This window comes from Vidua macroura, chromosome 2 (genome assembly GCF_024509145.1).
Source record: "Vidua macroura isolate BioBank_ID:100142 chromosome 2, ASM2450914v1, whole genome shotgun sequence".
In the NCBI taxonomy this organism is placed as follows: Eukaryota; Metazoa; Chordata; class Aves; order Passeriformes; family Viduidae; genus Vidua; species Vidua macroura.
Window position 1 is genome coordinate 33659495 of NC_071572.1, and position 15666 is coordinate 33675160.

Below are 15666 nucleotides of genomic sequence, written 5' to 3' on the forward strand. Positions count from 1 at the left end.
GTTTAGCTAACACTGAGTTACAAATGTATAAGCATGTTAGTGTACACACATGTATTTTATTCTAATTTTGTTTCAAACTTGAGGTATATTTTCCTCATATAGCACACATAATGGTGCTGCTTATATTCCAACTCTGACAGGTAGGGATGTCACCAGATGTTGGCTAAAACACAGTGCTCAGCCTTTCAGTTCACATCTGTAAGTTGCCAATACATTTGACAAGGTAATAGTTTCTTCTCCCTCCAAAGTTTCAGATAAATTGACAAGCAAGGTGGACACAGTGACTCTTCAAGTGCTGCATTCCCAGTTCAATATATCCTGTAGGTATTAAGTACTTAAGAAAGACCTTGGTTTTAGAATCAACATCAGACTAAGATGGACTGAAGTTTTACTTCATTTTATGCAGAGATACCTACTAAGAAATTTAGCTCCCCAAGGTAATAGAGAGCATTTCAACAGTTATGTATTGCTCTGTCTTTCTTTTGAGAAACAGATCTTTCCATAAAGCCCTGCTTTGCTCAGGTTTTTTCTATTTTCATCAATAAATGAAACTAAGGAACTGCCTATTCCACCACTATCCAGAACAACCCACCTCACTACTGACGGTCTATTTAAAGATGTTCAAGAAATCTGATGTGCTATGCTCTAATGACCACCCCTTCTAAACCTCAGGGGAATACCTACACAGATTATTTACTTACATGGCCCTATATGAAAAGCCATTGCCTTAGAATTCTTGGAACATGTGGAAGACCCAGTCGTTCCAACCCACCTCAGAACAGATTCTGAACCACATGTTATTTCACCATCCAATACCATTACTAATTTTTTATTTTAAGATGCTAGTTTTAATATCACAAACCTCTTAAAGAGAATCTGTAATTTGTTTAACAAATTATAAAATTACAATATTGTAGTAGAAATATGGAAGAACAGATTGGCTTCCATTTCTGCTTGATTTCAGCATTCAGTGGAATAGGAGGTTGTCAATTCCAAAAGCAGCAAAACTTAGCAACTGAAGTGATAAAGTTTTGTTTCAAGTTATTGTACAAAATCTCTAAGCAGTCTTCAACTTTAACATGAAATTTCTTCAATGATTATGTAGCTGATAACCATTCTTTGAAATGCACCTAACATATGAGGATAAATTCAAATTAATGTTAACATAAAACAGCAGGTAAAGAATACCCATCTTCTATATCAACAGTTACTAGCACCCATATAATTTTTATGATACTTCCAAAAAGGTCTCCTTAACATTGTGAAGTCGAAGCAAACCACCACCTAAAAAAGCAACTTCAGATAAAATACTTTCTATCAAACTGAGCAATGACAGACCTCATAGTCTAATTTTATACTACTATTAATTCTGTTCGCTCAAAAAAATTTGTAATCTATGTCATTTATTATACATTATTCTATTATTCCATTTACACAGGAAGTGCAAGACTGGTTAAAAATGAAAAATATCTGCTCATTGTCTTCACTGCAAGTTTATAGCCAGCAGCATCCTAGAACAGAAAAAAACCCCTACAGATTAGACAAGCTGTTTTCTAAAGCAGTTAGTAGCTTGGAGGTATGCTTAACCATACTACACTGAGATGTTTTCTAGGTCAACATAAAAAGGCCCTGTAAAAGTACAAGCGATCCAACTATCGCTCGATGAAAGACAGATCAAGTTAAGGGACACCACACAAGGTAATGCTGTGTTTGTTTACAACAAGATGCCATGACTAGACTGAACTTGCCTCCTCCTGTGAGGTGCCTAAATATTAACTGCTACCACTACTTCTGGGCAATTAAGACAGTATTTTCTTTTCTTGCTATCTCTAGTCAACAAGTTCTGGTACTTGTCTCCAGTTTAGCACTGAAGACACAAGTCAAAATTCCTTTAACTCACATGTCTGTGCTGAATGGTATAAACTAGCACAGTCAACACTGGCAGTCTGCTTTGCACAAAGGAATAAACATTGCTTATAAAGACCACTTGAAATAAATTTAAAATAATCATATTTAAGGCTATTTTAAGACAGAAGGCTAGTACATTCTTAGGGTCATAGGTGTCTATGTCCCTCTCTTGAAGGTCACCTGAAAGGGACACTAGTGCACTGAATTAAAAATTAAGTAGCAGGCTATATTTAGAATAACTATCAATGCCAGAAATTCTAAGTTAATGTAATTTTTATTCAACTGCTAAACTTTCCTTAATTAAAAAAGGGTGGAAAAAAATTCACACATGCCTTCACTGACATACTTTTAGTATATGAATTAGAAGTGAGGGTGAGGTAAGGTCAAAGTGAATGCTTTTCGATACCACTGTATATCTTAAATGGTATTCAAAGAAATACCAAATTTCAGTTTCTCAAAAAAAAACTGTACGCTTTTTCTCACTCCAAGAGATAACACAGCTCTTTGAACATTTATTGTATAAATAGCTTCCCTTCTGATTTTAGTTTTCAAATACTTCTATTCTCAATTTGAAGCACACTTTAAAATTGTAGCTTTAACTCACTGCTATAGAACAGCAGCAGTACACGTGTGAATCATGCAGCAGCAACTGATCTCATCCAAATAAAGAGTTCAAAATAAACATAATCTAAAGGAATTCAGGATCATCATGCAAGTATGAAAGCACTTTTTACCATATTATGTTTGAGCTAGTGAAGTTACAGCCTATTTCAGTATATTTTTTATGCCCAGTTCCAGTAAGAGGTAAATTAAACCCCCCCAGGAAATGCATGTAGATTACAATTATGCAGATTAAGGAAAACAGTCTTTAAAAGTCTAATAGCATTAAATGCACCACTGCATATAACTCTGTGCAAACATCATACTTTAGCTGCACTATGTGCTTCAGCAAACTCATCTCTTCTTTGCACAAAGCTACATGCACAGTCTTTTAAAACACAGAAGAAATCAGCATATACAGAACAGACTATCAAAACACTGCTAGTTGAGTAACAGCTTATTGCCTGCAGTTTGAGTGGTTGAGAAGGTACAACTGACAACAATAACTTAATTGTATAAGAACAGAAAGACAAACCTGAACCTGCTGAAAAGCTTTCAGTCTCTTCTTGAATCTAGAAGGTAAAACAAAATCACATCCTCGAGCTAGCAATGCCAATTCCTTTCTTAGATCAGGATCTTGTCGCAAAGAAATCTCCTTTATCCTCATGCTTTCAGATTTCATATAATGTCTCTATGTGCTAGTCCAGGCACTTGAGTCCCAGTAAATAGCAGAGCTGTTGTATTATCTCTCAGTGCCGCTTAAAGCAGCAGCTGTGCCCGAGTTCTGGGATATTATAAGAGTCAGCTCAACTTCACCCGCTCCATACATTAAAGGGAACTTGGCTGGAATTGCAAAAACAGATTGGGAAGTCACTTTGGGGGCCTGCCCTTTCATCCAGGCATTCCAAAGTCTAAATGGGACAGTATGGAAAATGAAAACCGTGTTTGGAGGAGCATCTATAAAGGCAGCTTCCAATTTTAAAAAAGGCAAGCCCTACAGGAATGCAGAGAGGCCAGCCGTGGTTATTTTCTAGCTTCCTCCTCCTCCCATCCCCCTCAACTTTCCCTTCTGTCACAAAACACTCACTGTCTAGCTTCAATGAAGTACCTCACCAAAGGATAAGGCTTATTACACAGCAATTAATTCCTTTTAAACTCTTTCGTTCTTTACTGGGAACCCTATTACCCTGGGACAATGAAGGCAATGACAGAAAAAGCTTCAGACAGGCTTTCAGAATGGCTCACTCATCAATAAATAATTTTTTAATGTTAATCTATATCTAAGTTACTGTTTCTCAAGAATCTAAAATTTTAAATGTTAAGACAAAAACTATAGCAGAAATGAAGCTAATGTTACCATACTGAAACACTGCTTTAAATCACGTTTTACCAAAAGGTTACATTAGAAATATAAATGATGTCACAAAATTTGAAAAAATTGACAGGATACTTTTTTCTTAAGTAGTTTTATAAACATTAACATCCACATACTAGATTGCATACCTGTCACATTTCACTAGCATTAAAGTTAGACTCTTGCTACCACTATTTTCAGTGTATTGAATCGCAAATACATTTTATGGGGATAGTGAGGCCAAGTTTTAGTACACATCAATATTCTTCATGAAAACAGAGATCTGATAAGCTTCTGTGAAAATTAAAGTGACCTTCAGTTCCTTCTCCTTTACAGTTTTAGCTACATTAACTTATAACTAGTGGAGTTTTCACATTTTAAATGGATAAACCTTTATCATAGCAATCATTAGGAAATGCTGCTATTTTGATGGAATTTTTTTTTCCAAATATTACCATTACAGTTATGAGTATGGCAACTCTTATTATTCCAAACTGTGAACACTGTTAGCACCTCCAAATTCTCTAAAGATAGAGGTGTTGGCTGCTTATTACCTGTACCTTGTAATGCACAAGTTTACTTACTAACAGCATAAAAGAAAAGACCTGGCCAAATCTTCTCTATTTTCATCCCTCCTACTTTAAATAAAGCCATTCTTCTGATTACACAAAATGTACACAGCCCAAAGCAACTCTTTCACCACTATGTCAGAGATTTCATTTACTGGATGGCACTATTTTACTCCCATATAATCTTTAGCCCTATTTATCCATTCATAGCCGTTCTATATGTAACACTGTTTTAAAACCCCACAGTAAATATTCTTGTTCAATTAAGAAAAGGAAACTATGAAAAAGTGCTAGTGAAACATGATTTGTCTTATTTGGATCTTTTTTTTTAGTTTATCAGACACTGTTAGAAAGTAAATTGTGGCAAAACACCTGCTTTCTGGTTTTTAATTTAGTATCCAGTCCTGTCCCCGCCTCCCACTTCTTTACTGTAGCTCGTTATGAAGATATTTATTTCTTTCGGAAGTGGGAGAACAAGAAAGGAATTGACAAGGCAAGAGTCAGACATGTTGTGGTTGGCATGACCAGACTATCCAACTGCATTGAGCAAATCTGGCTGTCACTCACTGTCTTTTAGGATGACTAAATCAACTAATCTGGGATAAACCTTGGCCACAGGGAAGTCAGCAGAAAACTGGGCATGCAGTACACAACAACAGCATGCCTGGAACTTGAGATGAAGAACTGAGGTGTTAGAGTAGGAGAGGAATCCTATTCTGGCAGCAGATAACCATTCCAGACCAAAATGTGGAAGGTCAGGAAGGTTGTATTGCAAGGCAGATTGTGTTTCAGGTTAGGCAGAACAGGCCTTGAGGTAAGGAAAGGCATCTTCTCACCTAAATTGCTATTTTCATCCCTTTCAACCAGGTGATGCACTTCCATTTGCTGCTACATTCACAGTCTTGTCTGATGTGGCTGTATTATGTCATTAAGGTGATAGACTATCACATGGAGAGCTAACCTAAAAGAGTGAAGTACCAGTCTGGAACCTAAAAGGGCTGGAGCTCCTGAACCTGCTGAAAGAGCCTCAGTAACAAAGAAATATTCTGAACTCCATTTTTGAAGGAGTTGTGTATTTCCCTCCTTTATTCAAACGGAACTCAGAATCCATCATAACTTAACCAGCAAACCAGGTTCAGTATTTTGAATATTCTGCATTGCTTTGTCATAATATTTCTTCATTGTTCCAAGTCAATCCCATTGTTAAAAATCAAACCATGTTTTAGCACTATGGTTTCCAGCTTAGTGGTCATTTATATACCTGGGTATTTGTTGTTCACAGGTTGCAATTTGTTGTTCCACAGATTGCAACTGCCTACTAACCGCATCATTTTTACCATCTAAATGGAAAAGGGGTTTGTATATTGTATTGTATTTAAGGAGACCAAGCATTTATAAAGCAATGTGGTCATGAATCCCCTAAAATCTGTTTTAACCTTTTCTGTCATGAATTAATCACAGGGGAAAGTCAGCTTTCATCCATATTGAACTGCAAGTGTTCTAGTGTTACTTTTATTCTAAATCTGAATTCTCTCCAGTGAAAGCTAAGGCAAAATCCTTTACTGGGTGAAGGTCTGGGTGCCAGCCATAAACCTGTTCAAGTATCCTGGCAGCTTATTATTAGCTAGATAAACAAACGGGGAAGAGGTGTGCTCAGAGCTTCCTTCCAAAGCTAAAGATACACACTATGAATGGATTGGACTCAAGGGACTGTGGCCAAAGAGTTTACCACTTTAACAAAGATCTACACAAGAGGAACACAATATAAATAACACAATATTCTGGGTATTGTACAGGAAATCCAATCTTGAAGACTACTTTAAAAACCCCTTAAGTATTTGCCTAGCAAACCAGAATTTCTTGTCAGCAGCATATACCAACAGTATGTTAAAGTCTTAAGAGATTAAGTGGAAGTGACCTCAAATCTGGAAAAAGAATCTCAGCATTACAGGAAGCCCCCAATAAAATAATTTTCAGCCATATAAAAATTTTAGTTGCTGGAGTCTAGTCTTCAACCCAATAAAATGTGAACCAAGATGACAGAAAGCCTATTTGGCTTCTGGAGGAAGTTCAAGTAAGACTGACTAGCCAAGCCGAATGGCAACAGCATGGAACCCAATAGCATCCCTCAGCCTGTGATGATGCAAAACTAAGAGCGGCTTCTGGGTTAACTGTGGAAAGAAAATTGCTGTATCTCCAAATCAGCCAATGTAAAGGGCTGATATGCAACTAAGGCAACCCTTTACAAAAGTAACTTATTAGTGAAGGGCAGAACACAGCAGTTAAGAGAAGTAAGGCAAGGTGGCACCTTTTCAATACAGAAAAAAAAATATGGCATGACTGATGTAGTATTAAAGAGATATTTCAGAGGTTTAAAGTGAAAAGAAGGCACTAGTAAAAACAAATAGTTCAGGAAGATACACAAAAAGTCAATCAGCTAAGGATGCTTGCTAAAACACAGCTACTATGAGGCAGGAAATACAAAGAAGAAATGACAAATATACTAGAAGACAAACAAAAGAAACAATTCTTTGCTAGACTAAGAGAACAAGCAGACCCAAACCAAACAACCCTGAAATGATGAGTTCTTTTTTTTTTCCCCCCTCAAAAAAACATTGTGACTAGACTATCACCATTATTTAATGTTATCAAGAATTATTTCTAAACCAGATAATCCACACCTGGCCTTTGCTATACTGAAAGATCCTGAAACTAACTTTTTGCTAGCAACTTCCCATTTTTAACTGCTGTGCATGAAAAGAGAACAAGAGGACAATATATTTGTGAGCTGAACAGAATAACAAAGTACTACTATCCATCCCTAACTGTCCTTTGGATGGGAGTCATCCCTTTTCAGCAGTACACTCGCAACACCCAAGGGAGCTAACACGTACAATGTGTACACAGCAGAAGGAATCAAGTTATTAGGCTCATATTGAACAACTAGTTATGGAAACTGATTGCTTTAAAGTTATGGACAGTGTTGCTAGAGCAAGTATGACATACTGATGAACTGCTAGATGTTGACACTGTGCAGTTAAGAAATCTACCTTCACAAGAAGAAACTGATCCTTTGCCCTTGGAAAGGAGTTCATGTGCATTTGGGCCTAGATACATAATTTTTTTCTTGTAGGATGCAATGCCTCCCCACTGGAATGGGAAGTCTTGCATGTAAATGCCTTCTTGAATGATTATTTAAATTTTCCAGTACTCTTGGATTAGATAGAACAATGCCTGGCAGTTCTTTCCACAGTAGTTAAGAGAATCCAGAATTCTTTGGAGGGAAGACAGCAAGTAAGTAAAAAGACAGCAGTTAGATGCCAGATGTGTGGTCGTGTTAGTAGGCCAGGAAGGAGGGGCTGATCAGATTTTCTGCACATTACTAAAAGAAAGCCATGTATGAACACCATGGTATGGGCCATTATCAGATTGCAACTAAGATAAGATACATGTCACCTTGCTATGATTACACAGCCTGGACTCCAATGACATAGCAAGGGCCTTTTTCAGTTTGTTAACTGCATCTGACAGACTAACTTCAGCAAGCATCAGTAAGTTATAAAACCAATGCCGCACAATAAAGGAATGGTTTACAAACCTCGAGAACAATTCTAATGTCCTCTGCCATCTTAAAAAAAGTTACTTCATATTTTATTTATCTGCGTAAAGCATAAACTGAATTTTAAGGGAAAAAGGTTGTTGGAATAGTTCTGCAGATGGAGCCTATTTACTATTCATGATCTTCACATGACCCTATTCATCAGATCATGAAAACCAGGACCACCCAAACAGATGCTGATGAGGTGAGTATTAAAGAGAGAAAGACATAAACAAAAAATCTACTATGGATTACACAAATTAAAGTCATATTTCCTCTAATAAGACGCTGTGTTTTTACATTTTAGATTAACTGTGATGCTACAGAGACTATCCACAGCTGAAGCTACAGTCCACAATATATGCACTTGTAACTTTACTAACATAGGCCTCTGAAAGGCAGACTTAGATTGAAATGAAGAATCAGTTCAGGCTCATTCAGAATGCCACAGATTTTCCTACAACAGACAGCAGCTTTTACAACTAAGTCAAATTATATATATGCATTATGGAACTTTTCAAAGTCACACTGGCCATTTTGGATATTTAGTAATTTCTAGATTGTTATGGTTTACATTGTGTCACCTTAATTTAGAAGACGACAGTAATTTAGAAGTTTAGTATTAAGAACATGAATGACATTTTATAACTGTCCAGCAATTTATTTAAACATTGTATAAGCTGTTCAGTACTTCCATCTTTTGGACATTAACTGAATGTTCAATTAATCCTTTCAAAAGCATCTTTTCCCAAACTAGAATGATTGCTGCGTGGAAGTACAACTGCTACTTTCAATCCAGCATCAGAGGCTAACTTCATGTGTAATTTAGTCCCTGAAATCACAAGACAGTAATTTTGAGTCAGTGACAACTGCAGGACAGCTTCTTGCTTATGATTTCACTTGAGATTTCCCTCCCTGAAGATCTTAACACAAAACCAACAAATCTGAAAGCTTAAGACACAGACTTTGTCCTACAAGTCTGTCAATAAAATCACAAATGGCTAACTTACCAACCCAAACCAGGATTTCTGATAGAACTTCTATGAAGACTTACTGTGAATCTAATACTATTGTCTTGTTGTATCAGTCTGAAAGCATTGCTGATACAGGAAATGGAGGCAACAGAAATTATATTGATTTCTACAGAACTAAATGGAAAGCTGTCCAAAATTGCAAGCAAGGTACAGTGCCAAAGGACAAAGCAAAGAAAGAAGGCAGAGCAAAGAAGGTGGTCACTGTTAACCACGTGATCTTTAGCTTTCAGAATAACCAAAAGCGCAATCATTACATATGAAGAAAAAAGACCCAAGAAATTAGACATCTTACAGAGGCAGACCACCACAAATACATTGCCAGAATGGAAACAGTACTCCTGACTTTCCTCCAATCTCCATTACTGTAAGTCTTATAGTGAATTTTTATATATGTCTTCAAACATTCTAGAAAAATTGTTCTAAAATACTAGGCTTAAATTTGTCACTTGATAAATAAGCAAGGAGTCAAAATTTTAGTGTTTTTAGTATGTTAAAAGTAAGAGAAGAAAATTAATGATCTTTTGTTTAAAATCTGATATTACAACAGGAGTCTTACAGCATTTGCTGTAAATGATTACTCATGAAGATTTAGCAGGTGGAAGAATAATCTAGCTCATCATTGTTTTCAATATTGCATAATTTGCATAAATAGTTTGCTTTACCTTTTGGTAAAGTATGCCACAAGGATTATTATTTACAATTCATCAGTATTCATCATATCTACTAGAAATATTTACAAAATTTAGAATATTTACTGTTTATAATATAAATCTAGCTTCTAAAGAAATAAAACTCATTAGAAACTGTTCTCCTGGTTCTGCTGAATCAAAAAAACCTGATAAAGTCAAGCTACTTGATAAGTTCTACAAGCCTTGTTTTGTCAAGAAGATCAAACTGAACCTAATTCACATTGAGAACATCTTGCAAATATATGGCAATGACTTCCTCAGCACCCACTCAATGTTTCCCCCTATTTTTTCCCATGTAGACTTCATGTACATTTTCCTTTTAGACTTCCAGCCCATCCCACTTAACCTGAAATCAGGCAAAGTTACTAGTAGGATCTTCATAGGACAAACACGCAAGGCTAGTTCCATATGAAATGAAACTAAACAGCATGCAAAAGTTTAATGGGACACATACCCCAAGAGCTCATCATTCTTGCAAGTACCTGTGGTCAAGAAGCAGTACATGGGTGGCTCTACAGTTTCTAGCTATTTTTCACATGATTGCTATGCAAAAGGGGCACATCTAACATTAAATACTGGAACACACTTTTAAAAACATGTCTTGGTCACTGTAGTTTCAAGGGACCCATTTTAAGTTGTATCTGCTGTTTGCAGAACACAAATTAATCTTATCTACCAGACATTGGTACCATGGGGGTAACTGGGAGACAAGAACACCACATTAACAGCCCAACACAAAGGAGTTATTTATATATTATGCCACACTGAAAACACTAAATTTAGTAACCATTTGTTGCTGACTGTGAAAAACAATGAGTATGCTTAATTAGTATCTTCTTGAATCAATGCAATGACTTAAACATAATGAAAGCAAGGCAACGTTAAGACAATTGTGTGTGCAAAACCTCTTAATTTGCCAAGACTCATCATCTGATTTTACCACTGGCATTTTGAAGATTTTTCTCATAACATGGCTTGCTGAAAAATCCTGTGCAGCCATTGACTAGGAAACAACAGTAGAAAAACTAGTTCACTGGATGAGCTGCATTTATGATTCTATAACAAAGTAAACCGAAGTAAGCCCATACATACTTTTGGCCTCAAGTTTATTTCTTGCTGACACAGTAAATGTAAGGCATATGAAGAGATTCTCAAAAAAAGGTTCTCAAGCATCCCTGAATAGAAAAAAAAAAAAAAAAAAAGGGCTATTACCTCTATATCAATACCTAATTTCCTCATAGATTGGACACCCATTAAAAAAATACACTGATGTAAATGACTGATGTAAAGCTGTAAATAAGTTTACTTGTTTTGAAAGACTGAACATGGAAGCAACTGGAAGTAATGATCTGTAAGCTATGATGACATAGCTTTGAACTTTTTTTTGTTTGCTTTCAAGTGTCAGTTACTCACAAAGATGTGAGTGTCATTAATAAATGTCATAATTAAAAATTGAATTAATTTTAATCATCCTAGATCAGGATTCAGGTGAGCTTCAAACTTGAAGAAAGCCACACAATTCTGATTTCCATTTCTCAGTACTAGAAATGTCAAAAACTTTAAAGACTGGATGCAGCATATAAAATAAGTTTCCAGTAGGACACAAGTGCAGCTGCCACTTTGAAAGAGGACAAAAGTTCACTATTTTTTTTAATAAAGCACCAAGTGTAAACAAAATCAATATAACTGCTAACAAGAGTAACATTTACATGCCAGAGTAACAAGATACAGTTAGAATAAGGAGCACTATCAAAACCCTGCAACAGTGAGTAACTTTCAATTTCTCAATTATAAATAAAAAGAACAGTTATTTAATCAGGATAATGGTTCTTCTATTCCAAGCTATTCAGTACAGCAAAGCTTAAGATGAATAACACAACATACTACCAGTGCTGCTTATGTTGACTACTATTATGTCACTCCACTCAAAACTAATAATGATTTTACAGGAACACCTATAGCTGCACTCTTCCAGGCTTTAATATGAACTTTTGGCTGCCCTTCCTTTGTTGGCACCATAGAAGGAGCTTTATTGAGATCACACTAATGCTGACATCTCTCATAGTACCCAGTTATCATTGTAAAAGTACATCAGTTTGATACCAGGTTATTTACAGTCTCCCTTTAAGTCACGGGCTTGAGTTGAAAGCCAAGTCCACCATCCTCCCCACTTAGTGATAGGACATGGCACTACTAACACTATCTTTGCATGATACAGAGCTAGGGAGTGCCTGTGTTAGACCACACAGCACAACCTGGTGTGCAGAGCAATGCTAACACAGCTCACGCAGCACAGGCTCTGGAGTTAACAGTGCTTCTGGTACGAACGTGTACGAGGCAGCAATTCAGATGCAGACACCTTCTAAGATGATACCCTCGAGCTCTCAGAATTCATTTGTTTCAAAAAACAACTGTTAAATGTTATTCAGACTTCAGTCAATGTTAAAAGGTTTCATTCTAAAAATGAAACTCCCTTTAAACTAAAATGGATCATGGCAGTACCACTATATTTAAATCAAGTAACTGATTACAAAAATTTGGCAAGAATGTTATTCATGATAAAGCTAAGCAGCCACATATTAAAGAAATAAAAACATTTACAAGTTACAGAAATAGGAGGAAAATTAGCTTTAACTGCCAGAGGATAACAAGCAGGAACAATATGCTTATCAAATAAAGGATATAGTGAAACCACTTCAAGAAGTACCTTTATATCAAAGGTTGACCCTGCAGAGAAATGGAAAATAACTTTGAAGTATTTCTGATTATACCACATTCTCTCTGCACCATCATCCCACAAAACGCCAATAGGGAATTCTGTAAATTGTTTCCCCAATGCCTTGCACACCAGCTGGTCAGGATTAAACATCTTGCCCATGGCACCTTTTAGGCCTTGAGGACTAGCATTTTTGAAAGTGTGATGAACAGTGTACAATTGTGCATGCCCCATTTGTTTAGGATAATCTAGAGTCCCAGAAACACTATTAAATCTATCTACAGTTGTGATAAGGGTTAGAAGAAATCCACCACAGCTATCCTTCTAGTTTGAAAGTTACAGCTCTCAAATTTCTTCAACAATACACTCAGAAAATATTTTGGACTTGAATGCCAAAATGTCTTAGTCTCTAAATTTTTTGTTATTTGAAGCATGTAGTACATAGAATACACAGCCCTACTTGCAGAATACCAAGTGCTAGCAAGCACTTCACATCACATAACCAAAGTGACCAGAACTCTGCAATTAACATGTTTACAACAATGGGTACAGTCAGATATCCACCTCACTGTGAATGGCACCAGGCAAGTGAAGAAAAGTACCTCCCATAAAGGGAAAAAAAAAAACATTCCTAAACAAGCACTGTTTTGTTTTCATTTGCATTAAAACACACTGAAAGATGAATTTTCATGGTAGAGTTCTGAACAGATTTTAAAATATGCATTTGGATTAAGTCAACAGTTTACTCTCAACATGGCTTTAATGACCTGTCCAGATGAAAAAATTCCATAGAGACCATGTAGGTTCTTACATTATTGGAATAAGTACTTTTGACTTGCTAATCAGGGGAGGGCTTCAACTATCTTGAAAGACAGCAAATTCTCCTCTGACAAGACATCAGTGTTTCCACAAAATAGATAGCAACTGCTCAATTTTGGATAGAAGTATAACTCACAGGCTTCAATTAGAAGCTAATCTTTTGAAAAAAGCAAAGATCTCCTTGAATACAATAACTGACAGCTACAGTACATTTAATGCTGTTTAATGGTTGCCATCAGCACACCAACTTATTTTGCTCATATGCTACTGTATAAAGTATAAAAGATTACACATCTAATTAGATTCTAATTAAGATGCTTTCTATTCAGAAAAACATGTTTTGCTAACAAGTACAGAAACCCGTAGCATGAAAAAGTTGTTTTTCTACACATTCATACTTACTTCCTGGTAATTACTTAAATACGGTGGTTTTCTGTTATCAGCTTTATCGTTTGGTATCCTTCAAAAAAGTTGCAGGAACATTTTAAGAAACAGGAAAAAGGCATACAGCAGCCTTACCCATAATCAAATGCAGTGATTTAGCTCAGTGATACTGAAAATGTATCATGCCGAAGTAAGTTAATTGTTTGTATGCTGCCTTATTTGACTTCCAGTGCACAATGAGAAAAAGTTCAGTAAGATGCTTAAGTTGACTTACATAGTCCAAACAGAAATAATTCTCCAGCTCTTTATGACTGGATGTAAAAGCCTTTTCCTAATAACACCCTCATGCACACAGAGCTAAGCACATTCACTTTGACTGTTTTTTAGGACTGCTATTTAGAATTTAAATCTGTATTAGCTTGTACTGTAGGTCCAGTATCTGAAACATTTTCTTCCACTTACAGAAACAAGATGAGGGCCTCGAACTTACTTAAAACTCATATGAGGTAGGTAAAACCATTGTGGCTTGATCTGAAAAACATAGCAAGATGCACAACAGCAGAGGCATTCGTTTTGACACTGCATGAAGTAGTTTGTGGAAGAAAGCGGGGTACGTTGTGCTAAGAGAAAATACACTGCCATGGCAGAACACGCAGATCTTGGTGGTATTTAAGAGCTGATGCCAGCTGCAAATGCAATTTACACTTGGAGATTAAGAAACTTTTGGATGAAGATTCAGTTCACCTAAATAAATTTCTATTGCTTGGAAATTCCCCCTCCCCAACCTACTCAAGCAACCAACAACCTAACCCCTCTACGTTCTCTCAGCACTGTGCTAACAATTCCAATTAAGTCAAGGATGTTACTCTTCATTAATCTCTTCTAGTTCTTCTTCATGGGATTTACTTCAAGTAATCAACCAAGACACATGAAGAGAAATTACAGTACACAAGTTAGTGATCAAGTATAGTAAATAACAGTGGGTTTTCACAGAAACTCTTACTTTGCTTGCTTTTATCTGATACAAGAATAAACTGAGCATCTGCTGACTGACTTTCTGCATTTCACTAGAACAGGAAATATAATAGTGTGAACAACAACAAAAAAGTAAATCAATTGCCATGCCCTGCTGTCTGGCTGGCGATTATACAAAAACACAAGTCCCTATTATTGTAAAGTCAATCTAGACAAACACTAGACTGGACATGTGGTGTTTTGGAGCTAAGAAGTTGTCAAACTAGATTTGAAAATTAGTATTTATGAAACCAAGAGATCACTTTAAATGTTTAAGTGCAAAAGATGCTGTTACTCCTATGGGTTAAAGGGTAAGTCTATACACTCAATGCATATCAACAAGAAACAATAAATAACTGATACTCTTAAACATCCCAGCTTTATCCTCTCTACCCTTACCCAACTGAACAGGCTTCCCTGGGATACCAGGTTTGGACATTGTACTAAGATACCAAAGTATATAAAGCAATTGGGAGTTACAACTGCTTAAAATTTCCCAGTACTATTAAAAGATATTAATTTATACTCCTACAGCACAAACAGCATATGTCTTTATGAATGTCATGAAGTTATGAATACAGTCCTTATGAATGTCATGAAGTTCAGTGAAGTCAAGTAGAAGGTCCTGCATCTGGGACAAGGAAATCCAAGCCAAAAACAGGCTGGGTGGGGAATGGATTGAGAGGAGCCCTGAGGTGGAGGACTTGGAGATGTTCCTGGATGACCCAACAATGTGCACTTGCAGCTCAGAAAGCCAAACATGTCCTGGGCTGCATCAAAATCAGCTGGCCAGCCTGGCAAGGCTGGTGATTCTGCCCCTCTGCTCTGCTCTGGTGAGACCCCAGCTGGAGTGCTGAGCCCAGCTCTGGGGTCATCAGTATAAGAAGGATGTGGATCTGCTGGAGCAAGTCCAGAGGAAGGTCACAGAGATGATCACAGGGCTGCAGTACCTTGCCAAAGATGACAGGCTGAGAGAGTTGG

At 36.6% G+C, this 15666-nt stretch overlaps 1 protein-coding gene across 2 annotated transcripts in view; it reads right to left on the reverse strand.

The window, feature by feature from the left end:
* Window positions 1-15666, reverse strand: part of PPP2R3B (protein phosphatase 2 regulatory subunit B''beta) — a 44321-nt gene that overhangs the window by 26033 nt on the left and 2622 nt on the right. The window lies entirely within an intron of this gene.